Source organism: Trachypithecus francoisi, unplaced genomic scaffold (genome assembly GCF_009764315.1).
Source record: "Trachypithecus francoisi isolate TF-2019V2 unplaced genomic scaffold, Tfra_2.0 Lachesis_group13, whole genome shotgun sequence".
Taxonomy (NCBI): Eukaryota; Metazoa; Chordata; class Mammalia; order Primates; family Cercopithecidae; genus Trachypithecus; species Trachypithecus francoisi.
This window is the reverse complement of record NW_022681458.1, coordinates 50,854,470-50,877,803: the sequence shown is the minus strand read 5'-3', so window position 1 is coordinate 50,877,803 and position 23,334 is coordinate 50,854,470. Positions and strand designations below refer to the sequence as shown.

At 43.0% G+C, this 23,334-nt stretch overlaps 1 long non-coding RNA gene across 1 annotated transcript; it reads right to left on the bottom strand.

The window, feature by feature from the left end:
* Nucleotides 1-1,578: 1,578 nt before the first annotated feature.
* On the bottom strand, nt 1,579-22,869 carry LOC117094716. The gene is made up of 3 exons (XR_004441657.1): nt 22,645-22,869; nt 21,062-21,167; nt 1,579-1,863 (listed from the first exon to the last, which is right to left on the bottom strand). It is a non-coding gene; the product is annotated as an uncharacterized LOC117094716 (long non-coding RNA).
* Between the last annotated feature and the right edge of the window lie 465 nt (nt 22,870-23,334).

The window sequence follows — 23,334 nt, the reverse complement described above, 5'->3', positions numbered from 1 at the left end:
TGTTCACATATAATCAGCAAAAGAGGAATAACAAGGGAATAGCTGATTCTAAGCCATTTATTCCTGGCCCAGCCCCTCAGATTCCTACATTAAAGCTAAAAGAGTTTTTCACTAACCTGCCGTATGACTTTCTAGCACAAGCAGCTCCTTCTTATAAAAGGGACAGGTTAAGATAAAGACAGGTGTTTTCCCTTACTTTGTCACAGATCATAGCGTAAGTGTGGCCCTTCAAGGAAGGAGACTCAGGTGCTGACTAGGAGAGGATGGTGTGATGGAGAAGCAGGGATGCTGACTAGTGGGGAGCCAGCTGTGCCTGGCAGATTATGAGGCAAGGTTAGTGGAAACAGTCTTCATGCCCAGGAAAGGACCCTGCAGGAGAAATGTCTTACAGCTGATTGGACACTCTGTAGATTCTCAGAAACACTTAAGGGCAAATGTTTCAGGAATCTAAGGTCCTACAGAGGGGTAAATCTTGGTAATATACTTTTAAAAAATACATGTAATATTGCATTTGGCCATTCTTGAGTGGCTATAAATACCTGCAACTGAGTAATTTACAAGAAAAGAGGTTTAATTGGCTCACAGTTCTGCAGGCTGTACAGGAAGCATGGTGCTGGCATCTGCTTCTGGGGAAGCCTCAGGAAGCTTACAGTCATGGCAGAAGGTGAAGGGGGAGCAGGCCTGTCACAGTAGAAGCAGGAGCAAGAGGGTGGGGGGAGGTGCCACATACTTTTAAACAACCAGATCTCACAAATCATGACTCACTATTACAAAGACAGCACCAAACCATGAGGGATCCACCCCCGTGACCCAAACACCTCCCACCAGGCCCCATCACCAACATTGGGGATTATTATACAATTCAATATGAGATTTGACAGGGACGTATATCCAAACTATATCAAATCTATATATATATTTTTTAAATAAATTTTCTTTGAGAGGAGTTTCATCCTGTCACCCAGGCTGTGCAATGGTGCAATCTTGGCTCACTGCAACCTCTGCCTCAGGGATTCTCCTGCCTCAGCCTCCGAAGTAGCTGGGATTACAGGCACACACCACCACGCCCAGCTAATTTTTGTATTTTTAGTAGAGACAGGGTTTCGCCACGTTGGCTGGGCTGGCCTCAAACTCCTGACCTCAGGTGATCTGCCTGCCTGGGCCTCCCAAAGTGCTGGGATTGCAGGTGAAAATACATTTTATTATGTACATTTAAGATATACAATATGATGTTAAGGGCACCAATAAGGGATACATATAGATAGTAAGAAGAACACTATAGTGAAGCAAATGAACATATTCATCTCACACAGTTACCTTTATTTTGTGGCAAGAACAGCTAAAATCTACTTATTTAGCATGAACCCCAAATGCAGCACAATTGTATGACCTATAGTTCTCATGCTATACATTAGAGCTCCAGACTTGTTCATCCTACATATTTGCTACTTTATATCCTCTGACCTACATCTCCCCAGTTCCTTCCCCTGCTATTTTGTTCTCTATTTTCGTATATTTGTATGTATTTATTGTTGGATTCCACATATAAGTGAGACCATGCAATATTTTTCTGTGTCTGATTACTTAGGATAATCTTCTCTAGGTTCATTCACATTGTGGCAAATAAGACCTCATTCTTAATTGTGGCTAATATATATATATTTCATACATATATAGAATATATAAATAGACACTCACACACACACCACAGTTGCTGTTGCTCTATCCAGTCCTTCATCAAGGGACACTTAGGTTGTTTCCATATCTTGACTGTTGTGAAAAATGCTGCAGCGAACATGGGGAGTTGAACCCATTTATATACACTATAGGCTGGTGAGGTCTTGGGAAACTCAAGTTATGTACCTAAAGAAATAGATTTTTAAAAATTTACATGTTTGTCAACAAATTTAATATAATAATTTCCATATACCTTATAATTAATTGTAAAATGTTTTTATTTATAATACCAAAAAATTATCAAAGTTTATTAATCTTCTTGAGTTCTTCCATGTCTCTGTAACCTCTAGCTCTGACTCCAGACCTGGAACACAGGCTCTCAAAGGCTGCAGCAGGTTGTAAAGAGATTATGATATTAAACAATGCCAGGATCAACACAGGAGCTAACTTTTAGCCCAGTCCAATTCTATTTGTATGGCCACAGATTTCCTTGTTTTGAAATAAACAAAAAGCAGGAAGGATCCACTTTCTCCAATGTCCTCTATTGCCTCTCCCAGGGATGTTTACACTTCCATCATCTAAACTATACTTGGAGGGGGTAGTTTTGGCCACTACCTCCTACAGCCTGTGCTCTTACAAACGTGATGGCTTGAAGTTGGGAGTGTGAATCTGGCTTCCCTTGCCTGTCCTTGAAAAGAGTAACTTCTGTGACGAGTTACCAGAGACAAATTAGAATCTGATCCTGAGAACAATTGCTTTCCCTTGAGTAAAGAACACATGTCAGGGAAGAGAGGCACAGACTCTTAAAGATGGACCATATGAAGAAACCGAGAAAACAAAAAGGACAGGAGTTGGGCACCTTAAGATGAAGGATGGTACAAAATGAAGGATGAAGAGTGTCAGGCCTCTGAGCCCAAGCCAAGCCATCGCATCCCCTGTGACTTGCACATATACGCCCAGATGGCCTGAAGTAACTGAAGAATCACAAAAGAAGTGCAAATGCCCTGCCTCACCTTAACCGATGACATTCCACCACAAAAGAAGTGAAAATGGCCGGTCCTTGCCTTAAGCGATGATATTATCTTGTGAAATGCCTTTTCCTGGCTCATCCTGGCTCAAAAAGCTCCCCCACTGAGCACCTTGTGATCCCCATTCCTGCCCGCCAGAGAACCCCCCTTTGACTGTAATTTTCCTTTACCTACCCAAATCCTATAAAACAGCCCCACCCTTATCTCCCTTTGCTGACTCTCTTTTTGGACTCAGCCCGCCTGCACCCAGGTGAAATAAACAGCCATGTTGCTCACACAAAGCCTGTTTGGCGGTCTCTTCACACGGACGCCCATGACATTTTGGTGCTGTGACTCAGATCGGGGACCTCCCTTGGGAGATCAAACCCCTGTCCTCCTGCTCTTTGCTCCCTGAGAAAGATCCACCTATGACCTCTAGTCCTCAGACCAACCAGCCCAAGGAACATCTCACCAATTTTAAATCGGGTAAGCAGGCCTTTTTTACTCTTTTCTCCAACCTCTCTCACTATCCCTCAACCTCTTTCTCCTTTCAATCTTGGCACCACCCTTCAATCTCTCCTTCTCTTAATTTCAATTCCTTTCTGGTAGAGACAAAGGAGACACCTTTTATCCGTGGACCCAAAATGCCGGCGCCGGTCACGGACTGGGGAAGGCAGCCTTCCCTTGGTGTTTAATCATTGCAGAGACCCCTCTCAGATTACTTACCCACTATTCAGGGATGTCTGACCACGCTGCAGGGACGCCTGCCTTGGTCCTTCACCCTAAGCGGCAAGTCCCGCTTTTCTGGGAGACGGGCAAGCACCCCGACCCCTACCCTCCCTGTCTCTATCCTTTCTCTCCTTTTCTGAGGGAGGGGCAAGCACCCTGACCCCTTCTCTCCCTGATTCTACCACTTCTCTGCTTTTCTGGGGGAGAGGCAAAAACCCCAACCTCTTATTTTTGCACCCCGATCTCTTATTTTTGCACCTCAATACCTTATTTCTGCTCCCCGACCCCTTTCCTGCTTTTCTGGAGGGCAAGAACCCCCAACCTCCTTCTCTCCGTATCTCTACTCTTTCTTTTCTCTGGGCTTGCCTCCTTCACTATGGGCAACTTTCCACCCTCCTTTCCTCCTTCTTCTCCTTTAGCCTGTGTTCTCAAGAACTTAAAACCTCTTCAACTCACACCTGACCTAAAACCTAAATGCCTTATTTTCTTCTACGATGCCGCTTGACCCCAATACAAACTCGACAGCAGTTCCAAATAGCCGGAAAACGGCACTTTAGATTTTTCCATCCTACAAGATCTAAATAATTCTTGTAAAATGGACAAACGGTCTGAGGTGCCTGACGTCCAGGCATTCTTTTACACATCGGTGCCTCCCTAGTCTCTGTTCCCAATGCAACTCGTCCCAAATCTTCCTTCTTTCCCTCCCGCCTGTCCCCTCAGTCCCAACCCCAAGCGTCGCTGAGTCTTTCTAATCTTCCCTTCTACAGACCCATCTGACCTCTCCCCTCCTCGCCAGGCCGAGCTAGGTCCCAACTTTTCCTCGGTCTCTGCTCCCCCACCCTATAGTCCTTTTATCACCTCCCCTCCTCACACCAGTCTGGCTTACAGTTTCGTTCCTCAACTAGCCCTCCCCCACCTGCCCAGAAATTTCCTCTTAAAAAAGTGGCTGGAGCTAAAGGCATAGTCAAGGCTAATATTCCTTTTTCTTTATCCGACCTCTCCCAAATCAGTTAGCGTTCAGGCTCTTTTTCTTTTTTCTTTTTCTTTTTTTTTTGAGACGGAGTCTGGCTCTCTCGCCCAGGCTGGAGTGCAGTGGCCGGATCTCAGCTCACTGCAAGCTCCGCCTCCCGGGTTCACGCCATTCTCCTGTCTCCGCCTCCCAAGTAGCTGGGACTACAGGCGCCCGCCTCGTCGCCCGGCTAGTTTTTTGTATTCTTTAGTAGAGACGGGGTTTCACCGTATTAGCCAGGATGGTCTCGATCTTCCTGACCTTGTGATCCAGCCGTCTCGGCCTCCCAAAGTGCTGGGATTACAGGCTTGAGCCACCGCGCCCGGCCTCTTTTTCATCAAATATGGAAAACTTAGCCCAGTTCATGGCCTGTTTAGCAGCAACCCTGAGATGCTTTTCAGCCCTAGACCCCCTGAAAGGTCGGAAGGCCGTCTTATTCTTAATATGCATTTTATTTTATTACCCAATCTGCTCCCAACATTAAATAAACCCCCAAAATTAAATTCCGGCCCTCAAACCCCACAACAGGACTTAATGAACCTCGTCTTCAAGGTGTACAATAATAGAGTAGAGGCAGCTAAGTAGCAACTTATTTCTGAGTTGCAATTCCTTGCCTCCACTGTGAGACAAATCCCAGCCACATCTCCAGCACAGAACTCCAAATGCTTGAACCAAAACTGCCAGGAGTTCCTCCAGAACCTCCTCCCCCAAGAGCTTGCTACAAGTGCCGGAAATCTGGCCACTGGACCAAGGAACGCCTGCAGCCCGGGATTCCTCCTAAGCTGTGTCGCATCTGTGCAGGACCCCACTGGAAACCGGACTGTTCAACTCTCCCAACAGCCACCCCCAGAGCCCCTGGAGCTCTGGCCCAAGGCTCTCTGACTGACTCCTTTCCAGACCTTCTCGGCTTAGCGGCTGAAGATTGACGCTGCCCCATCTCCTCGGAAGCCTCCTGGATCATCACAGACCCTTTGGGTAACTCTTAAGTGGAGGGTAAGTCCGTCCCCTTCTTAATCAATATGGAGGCTACCCACACCACATTACCTTCTTTTCAAGGGCCTGTTTCCCTTGCCTCAATAATTGTTGTGGGTATTGACGGCCAGGCTTCTAAACCTCTTATAACTCCCAAACTCTGGTGCCAGTTTGGACAACATTCTTTTTTTTATTTTTGAGACGGAGTCTCGCTCTGTCGCCCGGACTGGAGTGCAGTGGCCGGATCTCAGCTCACTGCAAGCTGCGTCTCCCGGGTTCATGCCATTCTCCTGCCTCGGCCTCCCAAGTAGCTGGGACTACAGGCACCCGCCACAGCACCCGGCTAATTTTTTTATTGTTAGTGGAGATGGGGTTTCACTGTGTTAGCCAGGATGGTCTTGATCTCCTGACCTCGTGATCCGCCCATCTCGGCCTCCCAAAGTGCTGGGATTACAGGCTAGAGCCACCACGCCCAGCCTACAACATTCTTTTTTTTTTTTTTTTTTTTTTTTTTTGAGACGGAGTCTCGCTCTGTCGCCCAGGCTGGAGTGCAGTGGCCGGATCTCAGCTCACTGCAAGCTCCGCCTCCCAGGTTTACGCCATTCTCCTGCCTCAGCGTCCCGAGTAGCTGGGACTACAGGCGCCCGCCACCACGCCCGGCTAGTTTTTTGTATTTTTTAGTAGAGACGGGGTTTCACCGTGTTAGCCAGGATGGTCTCGATCTCCTGACCTCGTGATCCGCCCGTCCCAGCCTCCCAAAGTGCTGGGATTACAGGCTTGAGCCACCGCGCCCGGCCTAACGTTCTTTTATGCATTGCTTTTTAGTTATCCCCACCTGCCCAGCTCCCTTATTAGGTCAAGACATTTTAACTAAATTATCTGCTTCCCTGACTATTCCTAGGCTACAACCACACCTCATTGCTGCCTTTTCCCCCAGTTCAAAGCCTCCTTTGCGTCTTCCTCTTGTATCCCCCACCTTAACCCACAAGTATAGGACATCTCTACTCCTTCCCTGGCAACCGAACACATGCCCATTACTATCCCATTAGAACCCAATCACCCTTACCCCACTCAATGCCAATATCCCATCCCGCAGCATGCTTTAAAAGGATTAAAGCCTGTTATCACTCGCCTGCTACAGCATGGCCTTTTAAAGCCTGTAAACAATTCCCCCATTTTACCTGTCCTAAAACCAGACAAGGCTTACAGGGTAGTTCAAGATCTGCACCTTACCAACCAAATTGTTTTGCCTATCTACCCTGTAGTGCCAAAGCCATATCCTCCCCTATCCTCAATACCTCCCTCCACAACCCATTATTCTGTTCTAGATCTCAAACATACTTTCTTTACTATTCCTTTATACCCTTCATCTCAGCCTATCTTTTGCTTTCACTTAGACTGACCCTGACACCCATCAGGCTCAGCAAATTACCTAGGCTCTACTGCCGCAAGGCATCACAGCCAACCCCCATTACTTCAGTCAAGCCGAAATTTCTTCCTCATTTGTTACCTATCTCGGCATAATTCTCATAAATACACCCTTACTCTCCTTGCTGATCGTGTTCCGGCTGGCTAATCTCCCAAATCCCAATCTCTTCTATAAAACAACAACTCCTTTCCTTCCTAGGCATGGTTAATGCAGACAGAATCCTTACACAAGAGCCGGGACCGCGTCCCGTAGCCTTTCTGTTCAAACAACTTGACCTTACTGTTTTAGCCTAGCCCTCATGTCTGCGCACAGCGGCTGCCACTGCTTTAATACTGTTAGAGGGCCTAAAAATCACAAACTATGCTCAACTCTCTACAGTTCTCATAACTTCCGAAATGTATTTTCTTCCTCCAACCATCACTCAGGACAATGCTTATGCTGATGAGTTAGCTAAAAATGCAGCTAGCATTCCAACTTCTATCCCTCACGGCAGTTTTCCTCCTTCACATTGGCCACTCCCACCTACTCCCCGGCTGAAACTTCCACCTATCAATCTCTTCCCACACAAGGCAAATGGTTCTTAGACCAAGGAAATTATCTCCTTCCAACCTCATAGGCCCATTCTATTCTGTCGTCATTTCATAACCTCTTCCAAGTAAGTTACAAGCCACTAGCCTGTCTCTTAGAACCTCTCATTTCCTTTCCATCATGGAAATCTATCCTCAAGGAGATCACTTCTCAGTGTTCCATCTGCTATTCTACTACCCCTCAGGGATGGTTCAGGCCCCCTCCCTTTCCTACACATCAAGCTCGAGGATTTGCCTCTGCCCAGGACTGGCAAATGACTTTACTCACATGCCCCGAGTCAGAAAACTAAAATATCTCTTAGTCTGGGTAGACACTTTCACTGGATGGGTAGAGGCCTTTCCCATAGGGTCTGAGAAGGCCACCACGGTCATTTCAGACATAATTCCTCGGTTTGGCCTTCCTACCTCTATACAGTCTGATAACGGACCAGCCTTTAATAGTCAAATCACCCAAGCAGTTTCTCAGGCGAGTTGAACAGTCTGATTTCCAGTGGGGTCCCGCACAGATGGGACATGGCTTAGGAGGAATCCCGGGCTGCGGGCATTCCTTGGCCCAGTGGCCAGATTTCCGGTACTTGTAGCAGGCTCCTGGGGGAGGAGGTTCTGGGGGAACCCCTGGCAGCTGCAGTTCAGGTGTTTGGAATTGTGTGCTGAAGATGTGGCTGGGGTTTATCTCACAGTGGAGGCAAGGAATTGCAACTCAGAAATAAGTTGTTACTTGGCTGCCTCTACTCTATTATTGTACACCTTGAAGGTGAGGTTCATTAAGTCCTGTTGTGGGGTTTGAGGGCCGGAATTTAATTTTGGGGGTTTATTTAATGTTGGGAGCAGATTGGGTAATAAAATAAAATGCATATTAAGAATAAGACGGCCTTCCGACCTTTCAGGGGGTCTAGGGCTGAAAAGCATCTCAGGGTTGCTGCTAAACAGGCCATGAACTGGGCTAAGTTTTCCATATTTGATGAAAAAGAGCCTAAACGCTAACTGATTTGGGAGAGGTCGGATAAAGAAAAAGGAACATTAACCTTGACTATGCCTTTAGCTCCAGCCACCTTTTTAAGAGGAAATTTCTGGGCAGGTGGGGGAGGGCTAGTTGAGGAACGAAACTGTAAGCCAGACTGGTGTGAGGAGGGGAGGTGATAAAAGGACTATAGGGTGGGGGAGCAGAGACCGAGGAAAAGTTGGGACCTAGCTCGGCCTGGCGAGGAGGGGAGAGGTCAGATGGGTCTGTAGAAGGGAAGATTAGAAAGACTCAGCGACGCTTGGGGTTGGGACTGAGGGGACAGGCGGGAGGGAAAGAAGGAAGATTTGGGACGAGTTGCATTGGGAACAGAGACTAGGGAGGCACCGATGTGTAAAAGAATGCCTGGACGTCAGGCACCTCAGACCGTTTGTCCATTTTACAAGAATTATTTAGATCTTGTAGGATGGAAAAATCTAAAGTGCCGTTTTCCGGCTATTTGGAACTGCTGTCGAGTTTGTATTGGGGTCAAGCGGCATCGTAGAAGAAAATAAGGCATTTAGGTTTTAGGTCAGGTGTGAGTTGAAGAGGTTTTAAGTTCTTGAGAACACAGGCTAAAGGCGAAGAAGGAGGAAAGGAGGGTGGAAAGTTGCCCATAGTGAAGGAGGCAAGCCCAGAGAAAAGAAAGAGTAGAGATACGGAGAGAAGGAGATCGGGGGTTCTTGCCCTCCAGAAAAGCAGGAAAGCGGTCGGGGAGCAGAAATAAGGTATTGAGGTGCAAAAATAAGAGGTTGGGGTTTTTGCCTCTCCCCCAGAAAAGCAGAGAAGTGGTAGAATCAGGGAGAGAAGGGGTCAGGGTGCTTGCCCCTCCCCCAGAAAAGGAGAGAAAGGATAGAGACAGGGAGGGTAGGGGTCGGGGTGCTTGCCCGTCTCCCAGAAAAGCGGGACTTGCCGCTTAGGGTGAAGGACCAAGGCAGGCGTCCCTGCAGCGTGGTCAGACACCCCTGAATAGTGGGTAAGTAATCTGAGAGGGGTCTCTGCAATGATTAAACACCAAGGGAAGGCTGCCTTCCCCAGTCCGTGACCGGCGCCGGCGTTTTGTGGGTCCACGGATAAAACGTGTCTCCTTTGTCTCTACCAGAAAATGAAAGGAATTGAAATTAAGAGAAGGAGAGATTGAAGGGTGGTGCCAAGATTGAAAGGAGAAAGAGGTTGAGGGATAGTGAGAGAGGTTGGAGAAAAGAGTAAAAAAGGCCTGCTTACCCGATTTAAAATTGGTGAGATGTTCCTTGGGCTGGTTGGTCTGAGGACTAGAGGTCATAGGTGGATCTTTCTCAGGGAGCAAAGAGCAGGAGGACAGAGGATTGATCTCCCAAGGGAGGTCCCCGATCTGAGTCACAGCACCAAAATGTCATGGGCGTCCGTGTGAAGAGACCGCCAAACAGGCTTTGTGTGAGCAACATGGCTGTTTATTTCACCTGGGTGAGAATGCCCTGCCTCACCTTAACCGATGACATTCCACCACAAAAGAAGTGAAAATGGCGGGTCCTTGCCTTAAGCGATGATATTATCTTGTGAAATGCCTTTTCCTGGCTCATCCTGGCTCAAAAACTCCCCCACTGAGCACCTTGTGACCCCCATTCTTGCCCACCAGAGAACAACCCCCCTTTGACTGTAATTTTCAGCAGGCGGGCTGAGTCCAAAAAGAGAGTCAGCAAAGGGAGAGAAGGGTGGGGCCGTTTTATAGGATTTCGGTAGGTAAAGGAAAATTACAGTCAAAGGGGGGTTGTTCTCTGGTGGGCAAGAATGGGGGTCACAAGGTGCTCAGTGGGGGAGTTTTTGAGCCAGGATGAGCCAGGAAAAGGCATTTCACAAGATAATATCATCGCTTAAGGCAAGGACCCGCCATTTTCACTTCTTTTGTGGTGGAATGTCATCGGTTAAGGTGAGGCAGGGCATTTGCACTTCTTTTGTGATTCTTCAGTTACTTCAGGCCATCTGGGCGTATACGTGTAAGTCACAGGGGATGCGATGGCTTGGCTTGGGCTCAGAGGCCTGACAATAGTCTTTCTGTTTAAGAGTACATACCTCTTAGGGTATTCTGACATATACTTGAAATGCTAGCACAGTCTGCCTTTTATGTTAGTGCATTTTTAAAAAGACCAGTCGGGTTGTCCTACTGATTGGTCGACCTTCTGGGTTTGTCTGGTTGCTTTCACCTGATATCACTTAACTTGTTTCCCTATTGCTTGAATCAGCTGTAAAATGGAAGTCATGTTGAAAACTGTGTATTCTTTAAAAACAAACAAACAAAAAAACCTTGTTTATTGAGATAAAATCTACATAACATAGAATTCACCATTTTAATTGTTGAAAGTGTATAATTCAGTGGTTTTTAGTGTATTCACGATGCTGTGTAAGCATTACCACTATCTAATTCCAGAATGCTTCCATCACTGCAAAAAGAAACCCTGGATCTCCCAATTCTTCCTTCTTCCATCCTTTGGCAATACTAATATACTTTCTGTTTGCATGGATGGACCCTGGTTTCTTTGCTTGACCCTTACCTTATATGAACATTTCATATAAATGAAATCATATAATATGTGGTCTTTTGTGTCTGGCTTCTTTCACTTAGCATAATGTTTTCAGGGTTTATTCAGTACTTTATTACATTTTATGGTTGAATAATTTTCCATTGTACCACATTGTGTTTATTCATTCATCAGTTAAATATCAGGTACAAGGAGAAATCAGTGGAAGTTGGGTTGCTTCCACTCTTTGGCTATTATGAATAATGCTGCAACAAATATTCCTGATTCCTGTATTATTTGGACATAGGTTTTTACTTCTCTAGGATACATACCTAGGAGTGGAATTGCAAGGTCATGAAAACTCTTTTTGAAAGTTCTGCCAAATTGTTCTCCACAGTAGCAGTGCTATTTTACATTCCTACCAGCCATGCATGAGGGTTCCAATTTCTCCACATCCTTACCCAGACTGGTTATTTTTCTTTCTTAAATTATGTTTCTCCATATCCTTACCCATACTTGTCAGTTTTTCTTTTTTAAAACTTATATTCATTCTAGTGAGTATGAAATGGTATCTCATTGTGATTTTGACTTACATTTCCCTAATGACTAAAGATGTTGAACATCTTCTTGTGTGTTTATTGGCCATTTGTAAATCTTCTTTGGAGAAATGTCTATTGCCCATTTTTAAATTGAGCCACTTCTTTATATTCTGAATGCAAGGTCTTTATCAGGTATATGATTTGCAAACATTTTCTCTCATTCTGTAAGTTTTCTTTTCACTGTCTTTATAGTGACCTTTCATGTAAAAAAAAAAATTTATGAAGACCAATTTATCTGTTTATTTGTTTACTTGCTTGTGCTTTGGGTGGTGTCATATTTAAGAAACCATTGCTTAACCCAAAGTCATGAAGATTTACACCTATGCTTCCTTCTAAAAGTTTTATAGTTTTGGCTCTTATATTTAAGTATTTTATCTACTTTGAGTTAATGTCTGTACATGGTGCCAGGAAGAGGTTCAAGTTCATTTTTCTGCATGTGGGTATCCATTTGTTCCAACACCATTTGTCAAACTTTCTGTATTCTAATTAGATATTTCTGATCAGATTACATCATAGGTGATGTTAGATAATCCACTTTGAATCACATCAGAAGATATTACCTTGGTGAACAACTATTAGAAATAACTGTTTATTCAGTGCCATGACCATTAGATCCCCCCATTGTTCAGTGATATTTTCCTTAGTGATTGGAAAGTAATTTGTGTGGTGTTAATCTGGTGCCAAAAGAAAGTCGAGTTATTATTTAACTATTCTCCTAATGGCTTTAACAAGTAATTTTACTACTTGTTATCATCACCAAGTAATCATCTGGTTTCTGTTCTGTAAAATGAAGGATTAGATAAGATTAGCTCAGACTTCACTTTTAGCTTTAATATTATTTTATTATCTTAGTCTCTATGTTGGGTTTATTTGCGTTGAGCTATATTTTTTTCTACAGTAACAAAATGAGACGGTTACTTCAAATGACTAAAAGAGTGGACATTTATCTCCAGGAAGAGGTGGCAATCTCTTAGTGAATGATGTTTTAAGGAAACATAGTTTGTTTTCTTTCTTTCTTTCTCTTTCTTTCTCTCTTTCTTTTTCTTTCTTCTTCTTTCTTTCCTTTCTTTTTTCTTTCTTTCTCTTCTTCCTTCCTCCTTCCTTCCTTCCTCCTTCCCTTCCTGCCTCCATCCCTCTCTCTCTCTTTCTCCCTTCCCTTCTCCTTCCTTCCTTCTCTCTCTCTCTCTCTCTCTCGCTTGCTTTCTTGCTTTCTGCTGCTCCTTGTGGAGCAGGGCTAACTCACAGACAGTGTGTCCAGAGTTGGCTGAGTCATACTAGTCTTTCTCCCACATTTGTTTTGTCCTTTTATTATTTTATTGTGGCTACTCCAGAGGTTGATATGATAACAGCCTCAGTCACTCAGTTTCATATTTTAAGGCAATGACACTGAACATTTGTGACACCAAATCCAACCTCTGGAGAAATGTGAGTAGATGAGATAAATAGATAGATAGGTAGATATATACATACATACATAGATTACCTATTGATGATCGATCGATAGATAGATAAATGATAGACAGATGATAGATCAATAGATGATAGACAGAAGATAGATAGATAGATAGGTATAGAAATGTCCTGAATCCTTGGGAATGTTTTGAGTAAAGAAGACTGGAAAAGACCAAGGAGACAAAATAACAATTTGTAAATATCTTGATGTCTCAGATCTACACCTAAGAAAACAGACCTGGCCGGGCGCGGTGGCTCAAGCTTGTAATCCCAGCACTTTGGGAGGCGGAGACGGGTGGATCACAAGGTCAGGAGATCGAGACCATCCTGGCTAACCTGGTGAAACCCCGTCTCTACTAAAAAATAAAAAAAACTAGCCAGGCGAGGTGGTGGGTGCCTATAGTCCCAGCTACTCAGGAGGCTGAGGCAGGAGAATGGTGTGAACCCAAAAGGCGGAGCTCGCAGTGAGCTGAGATCTGGCCACTGCACTCCAGTTTGGGCGACAGAGCGAGACTCCGTCTCAAAGAAAAAAAAAAAAAAAACAGACCTGATGTTTGTTGAATAAAGAAATAAGATGGGGTGGAATTTAAAGGCAGGCAGGTATCAGATCAATATAAAGAAGCTTTCTCTAAAATCCAGTCTGTCTGGACTAGAACAGGCTGGAGTCCTGTGAGGCAGACAGCTACTACTCCTGGAAGGGTCCCAACAGAGGCTGGTGAGCCACCATTCAGGAATGCTAAGGCTAGACTTCTGCATCAGGCCAGAAGTGGGCAAAATAACATCTTCTCCCTCTTCATTCATATTATTAAACTCTAACTCTCATTTTACCTCCTCAACATTTCACACATTTATCCACTATCATTTCTAGCTCCACTGCCTAGGGCTAAAATCTCCTACCAATTTTCTACATGAACTTGATGCTCCAGGCAAATTTTACTAGTCACTCCTCCTGCTTCCCCTTTCATTGCAAATTATCTCTCAACACTCAGCTCAAAATCTCTTCCTAAGGGAAGCCTTTTTATAGTCCAGCCCAGCAAAGTCCTTGACTACCTCAACTGAACAAAATGATACCTTGTGGCTACTTCCATTATGCACTTATCACTCCCTATTGTAATTTTATGCTTACACATCTGGCTCCCCTACTAGATGATAAACTCCTCCAGGGCAAGGAGCATGCCTTAACTTTGTATCACCAGCACCTGGAAGAGTGTTTCCTATAATAGTTGCTCAAAAAATGTTTGGTGAATAAATGAATCAATTTATGAATCATTGAGATTCCATATTTCTATTGAGTTCTGATAATCATATGACAGCTTTGGGAGTGAGGATGGAGTGTTTGGCGACTGACGACAGTATTTTGTATTTAAAGTAGTACTTTTCAGCTTTCAATTTGTTATGATCTTCATCTGTCCCCTTGAGAGGATGTTTGCTGTGGATGACTAAAAAGAAGTATTGACTACTGACTACAACAGTAAAGAGGAAAGTAAAACGTTATTGCAATGAGCTTTTGGCTCTCACAATGCCCTGTCTGAAGACTTAGTTAATACTGATGAAAAGAGGAGACATAGGGAAGTAGAAAGGATATCATTTGCTTATTGGAGGGGAGGAAGAAGAGAGAAGTACTGGAGAACATGGGCATGAGAATGTAAACATCAGAAGACAAAATGGATGAGTCATATATAAATGGCACTTTGTATATATATATATATCATGATATATATATCATGCCATCAATATATATATATATATGATGCCATTTTGTGATGCACTGATAAGAGAGTCATGCTTAGAGGACCCTAGGAGTTATCAATCTGTGGTCAAGAAGAGAGCAACAAGGGGCTCCTGGGAAGCTGTACGGCATCCTAGCAGATGAAGATTAGCCTACAGATGTGCTGAAGAAGGATGCTCAGCCGCTGACACTAGGCCTTTTCTCCCTGCTGAAATTAGCAGCACCCTTTCATGCCATGACAAGTAATGTTTGGTTCTCTTGGCTATGGCCATCCTGAAGGAAATTTGGGAAGTAGGCAAAATTTAACATGTATCTGTATCACCTTTTTGTGGCCCCTGCTGCCATCTCTAGTTCTCTAATTTCCCCATTGTCCCTTAATTTCCCCATTATCCCAGCCCTCTCCCCAGCTGTGGCACCCCATCAAGGCATTCTGGCATTCCATTCTCTGGGACGTATTCTCTCCTAACCCTCCCTAGTAGCCATGACACCATGTTTATTCTCTCTGGAAAATAGGCTTGACCAGTCTGAGATAAATTGTTAGTGACTGACAATGGCTGTGATTCCTAGTGGGTTATTCTTCCTACATTTGCATTCTGCCAGGGATTTTCAATGGCTTAATCAAAAGGTAGAGAAAATATTAAATACTGAAAAAAAGGAAACCATTTGAAAAGGTAACCCAAACTTCACCTTCTTTTAAAACAGAGGTCTCGGCCTTAAGAAGCTTTGAGATTCTTAACATATAGATTTCATATTTCATTAAGATAAACAGAACATGTAGTTCTAGAGATTTTTGTTTTACTCTAGTGATTTTGATAGCAGTTGTTATTTGGGGAGGAGTGTATTTGTCAAAGCAACTAATCATCTTTGTATTAAAAAAAAAAAAAAAACCAACCCAGAATGTAATGGCAATTTGAAAATCTGCCCAGTATGCTTTTTGAGAAATGGATAGTGATTGTTGGTGTCTCATTTTCTGTGCCTCTTCCTAACACTGCCTTACAGTGGCACACCCTGCCCATTGTCAGGGTGAATCTAAAGACAGATTGTCTCAAACTATAATGAGACAGAAATGTGTTGTCTCCAAACTACACTGAAAGAAAATTAAATGGGGCAACCACTGAAAGAAAATCAAATGGCAAAACTACAAGCTTTTAACTGCTGCCTATGAACCTCCTCTTCAAGAATGTAATACTGGTTTTCAATGGTGCCTGGAAATGTTTTCCTCTGGGTTGAGAAAGGGAAAAAAGGAAAGGATGAGGAAGATAGAAAAGGAGGAAGGAAAAAAATGAGGGAAGGAATATTCCGACTCCTTACCGCTAAGTAGTAATGCTGAGATATCAACATTTTGAAATGAAAGCTTCTTAGAATATTTATTTTTTCCAAATTTGGCCCAGGGCCTTGACTGGCAGTACTTGTGCACTTTATTACTCATATACATTTTAAATAATTATGTACATTTTTCCATATTTCGTTCTATCCCTCTAGCTCCATGTTGGGGCATCTGAAACAACTATTTCAGGCATTTGGTTTTCCGGTCTTTAAGGAAATATATCTCCAATTCTGTTTTTGCTCTTGCCTACATTCTTTTGACATTATTATAAAAGCAGACACGATAATGAGCTTTGACGGGATGAGCTGCTGAAATGGCTTAGGATTCAGAATTCAGCATACTATGGCCCACAAACCAAATCCAGACTGCTGTCTACTTCTTAGTTTTATTGAAACACAGCCATGCCCATTCATTTACTTGTTGTCTATGGCTGCTTCTGTGCTATAATGACAAAGTTGACAGGGACTGTACGGTATACAAAGCCTAAAATTGTGACAAATACTGTGTAGCCTGAAAAGCCTAAATTCTTTTTTTTTTTTTTTTTTTGAGACGGAGTCTCGCTCTGCCGCCCAAACTGGAGTGCAGTGGCCAGATCTCAGCTCACTGCAAGCTCCGCCTTTCGGGATCATGCCATTCTCCTGCCTCAGCCTCCCTAGTAGCTGGGATTATAGGCGCCCACCACCTCGCCTGGCTAGTTTTTTGTATTTTTTAGTAGAGACGGGGTTTCACCGGGTTAGCCAGGATGGTCTCCATCTCCTGACCTTGTGATCCGCCCGTCTCGGCCTCCCAAAGTGCTGGGATTACAGGCTTGAGCCACCGCGCCCGGCCTCCTAAATTCTTACTATCTGAATATTTTCAGTTTGCACAGGAATATAAACCAAATATATCAACTGTGCACACTATTTAATTCAACTGACACAATTTTTGCAGCAAGACTTTGTTGACGAAGGAAGCAGTGTACAGATTGACATTCTGGTGCAAGCTCTCTATCTGTGGATCAGCACTTTTAGTAGCACTGGTTTAAGTGACTCTATAAAACTTTTACTTTGAGGAAAATACTTACTTGATAACATTTCTAGGTTGTATGACTCATAGATGTAGTTAGAGCTATCAGCTTTAGCTGTTTCATAAAGTTGCCCCCAAATTTTGTGACTCAGAACAAACTGCAGTTTGGCATTTTGGACTGGGCTCAGCTTGGTGGTTTGGCTTTGTCCAGGCTAAGATGATCTTTCAGCTGGACTTGTTCATGTATCTGTGGGCAGCTGGTGGGTTAGCTGGGGCTGGTTAGTCTAAGACAGTTCAACTATTACAACTTTCTGCTCTACTTGGTCTCCCTTGATGCTCAAGATATGCTGGGCAAGAGTCTGAGATCAGAAGGAGTGAAAGCTGTGAGGTCTCTTGACACCTGGATTCAAAACATACAAACTATCCCTTCCATCACATTATTGGCCCAAGCAAGTTTCAAGAGCAGCCCACCTGATCTTAGGGGTGGGGAAGTAGATTCCACTTCTTGCTGGAAGGAGCTGCAAAGTATTGCAGCCATTTTTGCAATCAACCACAGGAAGGGAGAAGGGAGAAAGAAGACAACCGCTTCTCTTCAGTCCTTTCTTTTCCAAACTTTGATCAAATTTCACTACTTGCATTCTGCCAGGGATTTTCAATGGCTTAATCAAAAGGTAGAGAAAATATTAAATACTAAAAAAAGAAACCATTTGAAAAGGTAACCCAAACTTCACCTTCTTTTAAAATAGAAGTCCCAACCTTAAGAAGCTTTGAGATTCTTAAGATACAGATTTCATATTTCATTAAAATAAACAGGACATGTAGTTCTAGAGATTTTAATCGCCTATCATAATACTCCCCAATTGGCCTGACCCAATTTCAGAGTTTTATGTGACCTCTAGGAAAGACTCTTACATCAAAAAAATACATTTGAATTGTAGTAAGAGCAACAGAAATTATAGTAATTATAATAAGAATTATAGTAGGAGTGATAGAAACAGAGCTGAAGTCTAGGAGTCCAGGTCCCTCTGCTGCAGAATTTAGGCTTTATAGTATATGAGATTATAGCATTGTAAATTTTGTGCTAAACATTTCAATAGTTGTATCACCTTCAGCAGTTTGGCAGTGCTTATTGATCTATATAGACTCTAATATAGCACAAAACTTATAATGAGATAAACATAAAATGCTAAATACTAAATAACACACCTTAGGAGGTTCTGAGCATTTCCTACTCCTATCACCTGGGTGCCACAGTTTGTTTAATGTATATGACTACGTATTTGGTATTTTTGTTTGTGTGGCAATACATATGTGGATATGTTATTCTCACAAACCTTTATTTGGGAGGTAAGAAAGAATGGATGAAGGTGAGAGACTATATAACTTAGCAATGATCACTTTTCATACCTGCAAATTTCTCTTAAAGTCAGTGCATTTTCTTAGAGAAATTAACTTTCCAGGGAGTGTATTATTCCATCCCGTCTTATTCTTAAAGTGATCTGAAATGTTAGATGTGCTTTTACTATAAAGTTTCAGAAAAAGAAAGACAATAGAAATAATGACTAACACAAAGATCAATTATTGACAAAAATATGTATAGATGCATTTAGACACAGAATTATTCTTCAGTGGCCTTAATGTAAAACCCTACTTACCATATCCATGTTGAAAACTTTGATTCACATTTTACTCCATGATTCAGGCTCTGACCTTAGAACTTAGAACCTGCACACAAATCCTATCTTTCGTGCTTCCTGAAGCTCTCAGGTGCTGTATAACCCAGAAGTCCTAGCTTTTCCAGCCTAGAAGTCACACTTGGCTTTAGGATTTTGACAATAGTCCAAGGTTATATCTTGTTTAACTTCAGGTAGTCCAATTTTTACCGGGATCTACTTCCCAAGTATCTCAGGAAATTCCCAGGAAGGGCTTCCTTGTTTTATAAAGGCACAATGACTTGCCACCTCAGCCCATCAGCTGATTCTGGACTGCTGCTCTGTTCTGAGGGTCAAATTTCGTTACTGCCAGACACTGTAACTGCCTCTCACTTCACCCCCATGGAGGTCAAAGGCATTCAAATCCACACAGTGGTAGCTAAGATCAGGCTGTATTCCTTAACAAGAATTCCCTGGAGGGTTCGTAGGTAACAGAAGGGAACTTCCCTGATAGCTTAAAACATTATGCCAGATATAGTAGTTCTCAGAGTCCTCAAGCCAAGGACCGTCCACAGGAGTCCTCAGTTGAATGTCTCTCACTTTGGCTGCCAGCCGGCCAACATGTTACAGGGCTGGCTCACTTCTTCCACTGAGTGCTTTCTTGAGCACATTGTGCTTTCCCAGAACGGAAGCCCTAATGCCCAAGGCCAGGACAGAATAAACTACTTCTCCTTGTCCCATTTCCAATCCAAGACTAGCTTTTCCAGTGATAGAACATCCAAGGGATAAGAAATAAGCTTCATAGGGCAGGGGCTTTTTGTATTTGTCACTGACATATTCCAAGTAACTAAAATAGTGCCTGAGCCTAGAAGGACTTCAATAATAATTGAGCAATTGAATAAAATGGTTTATTTTTCTAAAACAAACTAATAAAGAGTCAGTAAGTGTCTAGTTACATAATTCAGAACAACATCAGAAAAGCTTGGTCCAACATGGGAATTTGCAAACCCAGTCTACTCCCTTTAGGGTCTCTTCTCCAGCATAAGATAAATGCATACCTCCATATCACTTCTGCCCAAGTGGCTCTCCACTCCTGACCTCCTCTTTCTGAAGGCTCACCCAGGATGACACAAAAGCACCACTAAAGAATAGTTTCAGACACAATGAAATCTGACTCCTTGTTCAGAAAAGAAACATTCTCCTAAAGGATACAATCCACAGAAATGTATCTCCATCCTCAATGGAGACAAATTTTCATAGTTTAACTCCTCAAAGTCTTAATTGTCTGAATTCCAAATTGGGTACTGCTCAATTTCTCTTAAGTGTCCAACACAGTGATTATTTCTTGAAATAGTGATTTTCTCAAAAACTAAACCATAAACTCTACATTTAGAGACACAAAAACACTCTTTTCACTTCAAATTGGCAGTTTTCCCTCTTCATGGGCATCAAAGTTTCCAAAAATATCTTGGGGCCCAATTTCAGCAGAGCACCAACTTTCTAGCATATGTTGCTCAGTCACTGTCTAGTTTCTAGAATATAAGCCAAACCTTTGTGATGGGTGGAAAATTCCCTCTGGTCTGAATCAGCAGAGCTTCTCTCTCTGCCTCCACCCCTTTGTCACTCAAGGACATTGCAATGATCTACATTTGCTCTTTCTGGGTATTTGTACTGTGGGTAGACCTTTGCTGCTTAATCAACTTTCAACCAATGGATCCATGTCAGTAAACTGACAGGTCAACCCAAAAAGGAGAGAATGTACCTTGTTTCATGAAAGATCATTTTTCTTCTTGTGTACCGGTTATCTATTATTATTTACCTACACAAATAATTACTGCTCTTCCTCACGATCCTCCAACTGTTCTGATCTGTGGTAACTATGAAAATGCACCTCTTAGATTTCTGCCTGTGGGCACCCTTGGCTGCTGTGCTCTGAAATCATCATTGTATTTGAGCCAAAGTCGTGCTTCCTACAGGCTGCTTTTAGCCAATGACTGGGCAAGACAGGAATACTAAGGCAGACTTGCTTCTGAGAGTCACAGAGCTCCTCTGATAGGCAACTTTGACTTTAGGATTTCCCAATATTTGCCAAACTTTCTTAGAGCTAAACTGAAGTCTAGGGTGATTCTCCTAATTCTCTTCCTTTTTCTCACTCATTCAACCAGGTCAGGCCTGGGTTGTGCAGTCTGATGGTTCTCCTGGCCTTCATTTTCTACTCCCTACCTATCTTATTTTTCTCTCAAAGGCATTGCCCCTAATAAACCTCTTTTTCCTCTATCCCATCTTGAAGCCTGACTCTTGGAGGACCCAAATCAACACCAGTGGTACTGATGTTGAGAAATGGGCTGAGAAAACAGGTGACAAAGTAGGAGTTTGGGACTGGCTCACTCACCACCTGGCAGATGAAGGGTTGTCATCCTGGTTGGCAGGCAGGGCACAGATAGTATTTGGCACAGAGTGGTAGTGGCTCAATGGCTCAAGACTTCATTCATGATGACCTGGAAAAATATCCTGGTGAAGTAAAATGCTGTAGCAAATATGATGATGCTGGCATTTAAAATGCATGGGGAGGGTGGATAGTGCCTACAAATAAACATTTTTAGGATTATTAGTTGTAAGCAGAGATAATACTGATATCTAGAGATTCAAAGCATGGTTATGGTCCCCTCAACCCCCACTAGAGTAGTGGTCTACAGGGCCAGGTAATAAATGAGTTGGCTAAAATTTCACCCACTGGATTCAGGAATCCACTCAGTGGTCATTTCCCAAGTTCCTGAGAGTATCACTGGAATTGGCTTAGCATTTGGAATAACCCCCACATTAGGTCCTTGGGCTATCATAGGGGAAGAGGTTAAGTGGAAACCTCTGAAACTGTCCCCAAACCCTAGCCAAGATAATAAATTAACCAAAAGTATCGCCAGGTACAGTGTCTCATGCCTATAATCCCAGCACTTTGGGAGGCCGAGGCGGGCAGATCACCTGAGGTCGGGAGTTCAAGACCAGCATGGTGAAACCTCTTCTCTACTAAAAATACAAAAATTAGCCAGGTGTGGTGGCATGCACCTGTAATCCCAGCTACCCAGGAGGCTGAGGCAGGAGAGCTGCTTGAACCCGGGAGGCGGAGGTTGCAGTGAGCTGAGATCGCGCCACTGCACTCCAACCTGGGTGACAAAGTGAGACTCTGTCTCAAAACAAAAAGCAAGCAAGCAAACAAATAAAGAAATAGTATCATATCCCGTGAGATGGTAGAAATGATTGCTACAATTAAAAACTTAAATGATGCAGGAGTAGTAATCACTCCATCTCTGTTTAACTCACCAATGTGGCCCCTGCAGAAACCAGATGGGTCCTGGAGAATAACTGTATACTATTACAGACTTAATCAAGTAGTAAACCTGATGATTATAGTTACTGTGCCAGATGTGATATTGTGCTAAGCAGATTAATAAAACTTCAGGTACCTAGTTTTCAGCCATTGATTTGGACAACATATTTTTTTCCATTCCAATTAGAAAAGAAGATCAGAAAAGGTTTGAATTCAGAAATAGACAATAATAATGATCTCCAATTTTGTCTTGTGGCTGTGGTAACACTCTTACCCTTTGCCATAATTTTGTCTGAAAAGGTCTGAATCACCTATGAGTCCCTCAGAACACCACACTGATTCATTACATCAATAAAATCATGATGACTGGACAAAAGAGGAAGAGGTGGCCACTATACTGGAAGCCTTGGTTAGATACGTGCTCCAAACGGTAGAATATGAACCCTACAAAGACTCAGGACCTGCCAGTACAGTGAAATATTTAGGAGTCCACTGGCCATTCCCTCCAAAGTAAAAAATTGCTGAATCTGTGAACAAACGTGGGAGGGGACATGAAGTGTGAAGATTTTTTTGTATTGTCCCTTAATGCTCAGCAAATAGCAACTACCATGAACAAAGTACTCGACAGATAAGTAGACAAAATGACTCACCCAGTTGATTTTAGTCATCCCAGAACTGACACAGTGGGTACGTGAATGAAGTAGCCACAGTGGCAGATATGGAGGCTATATACGGGCCCAACAGCGTGGTCTGTCACATACTGAGGCAGACATAGCTACTGCTGTCTCTTAGTGGCCAGCTTTTCAGAACCAAAATCAGTGCTAAGCCCCCCAATAAGGTACTTCTGATCTGTTTTCTCCTTGCCGTCTGTGAAGTATCTGTCACACCCTTTATGAGATGGGAGTGGAACAGAGGTGAGCTCATGGAAAGGTACCTACTCCTGTGACTCCTCTGCTGGCTGTCTCAAGCTACCAGACAAATGAATGATTCAACATGATGGTGGGAAAGAAAAATACCAATTTTTCCATTCAAGGTTAGTTACTTCAAGAAAAAACAATGACATAAAATGTGGACATTGTCCATGAGAAAAGTGAAGAAACTAAAATAATAGACCATTAAAAGAATCCTAACCCACAGGGGAAAGAAAAACAAAACAAAACAAAACAAAACAAAACAAAAAAACCCACACACCTAATAAAAAGATCAGATCAGTTTCTTCCAAAAAAACAAGGCTAAATGAGACTGGTAATATAAAAAACAATGCTATCTAAGGAAAGGCAATTTTCAAAAAGTAAGAAGATATCACAGAAGCACATGTGTTAAATGTATCAACTAAAATT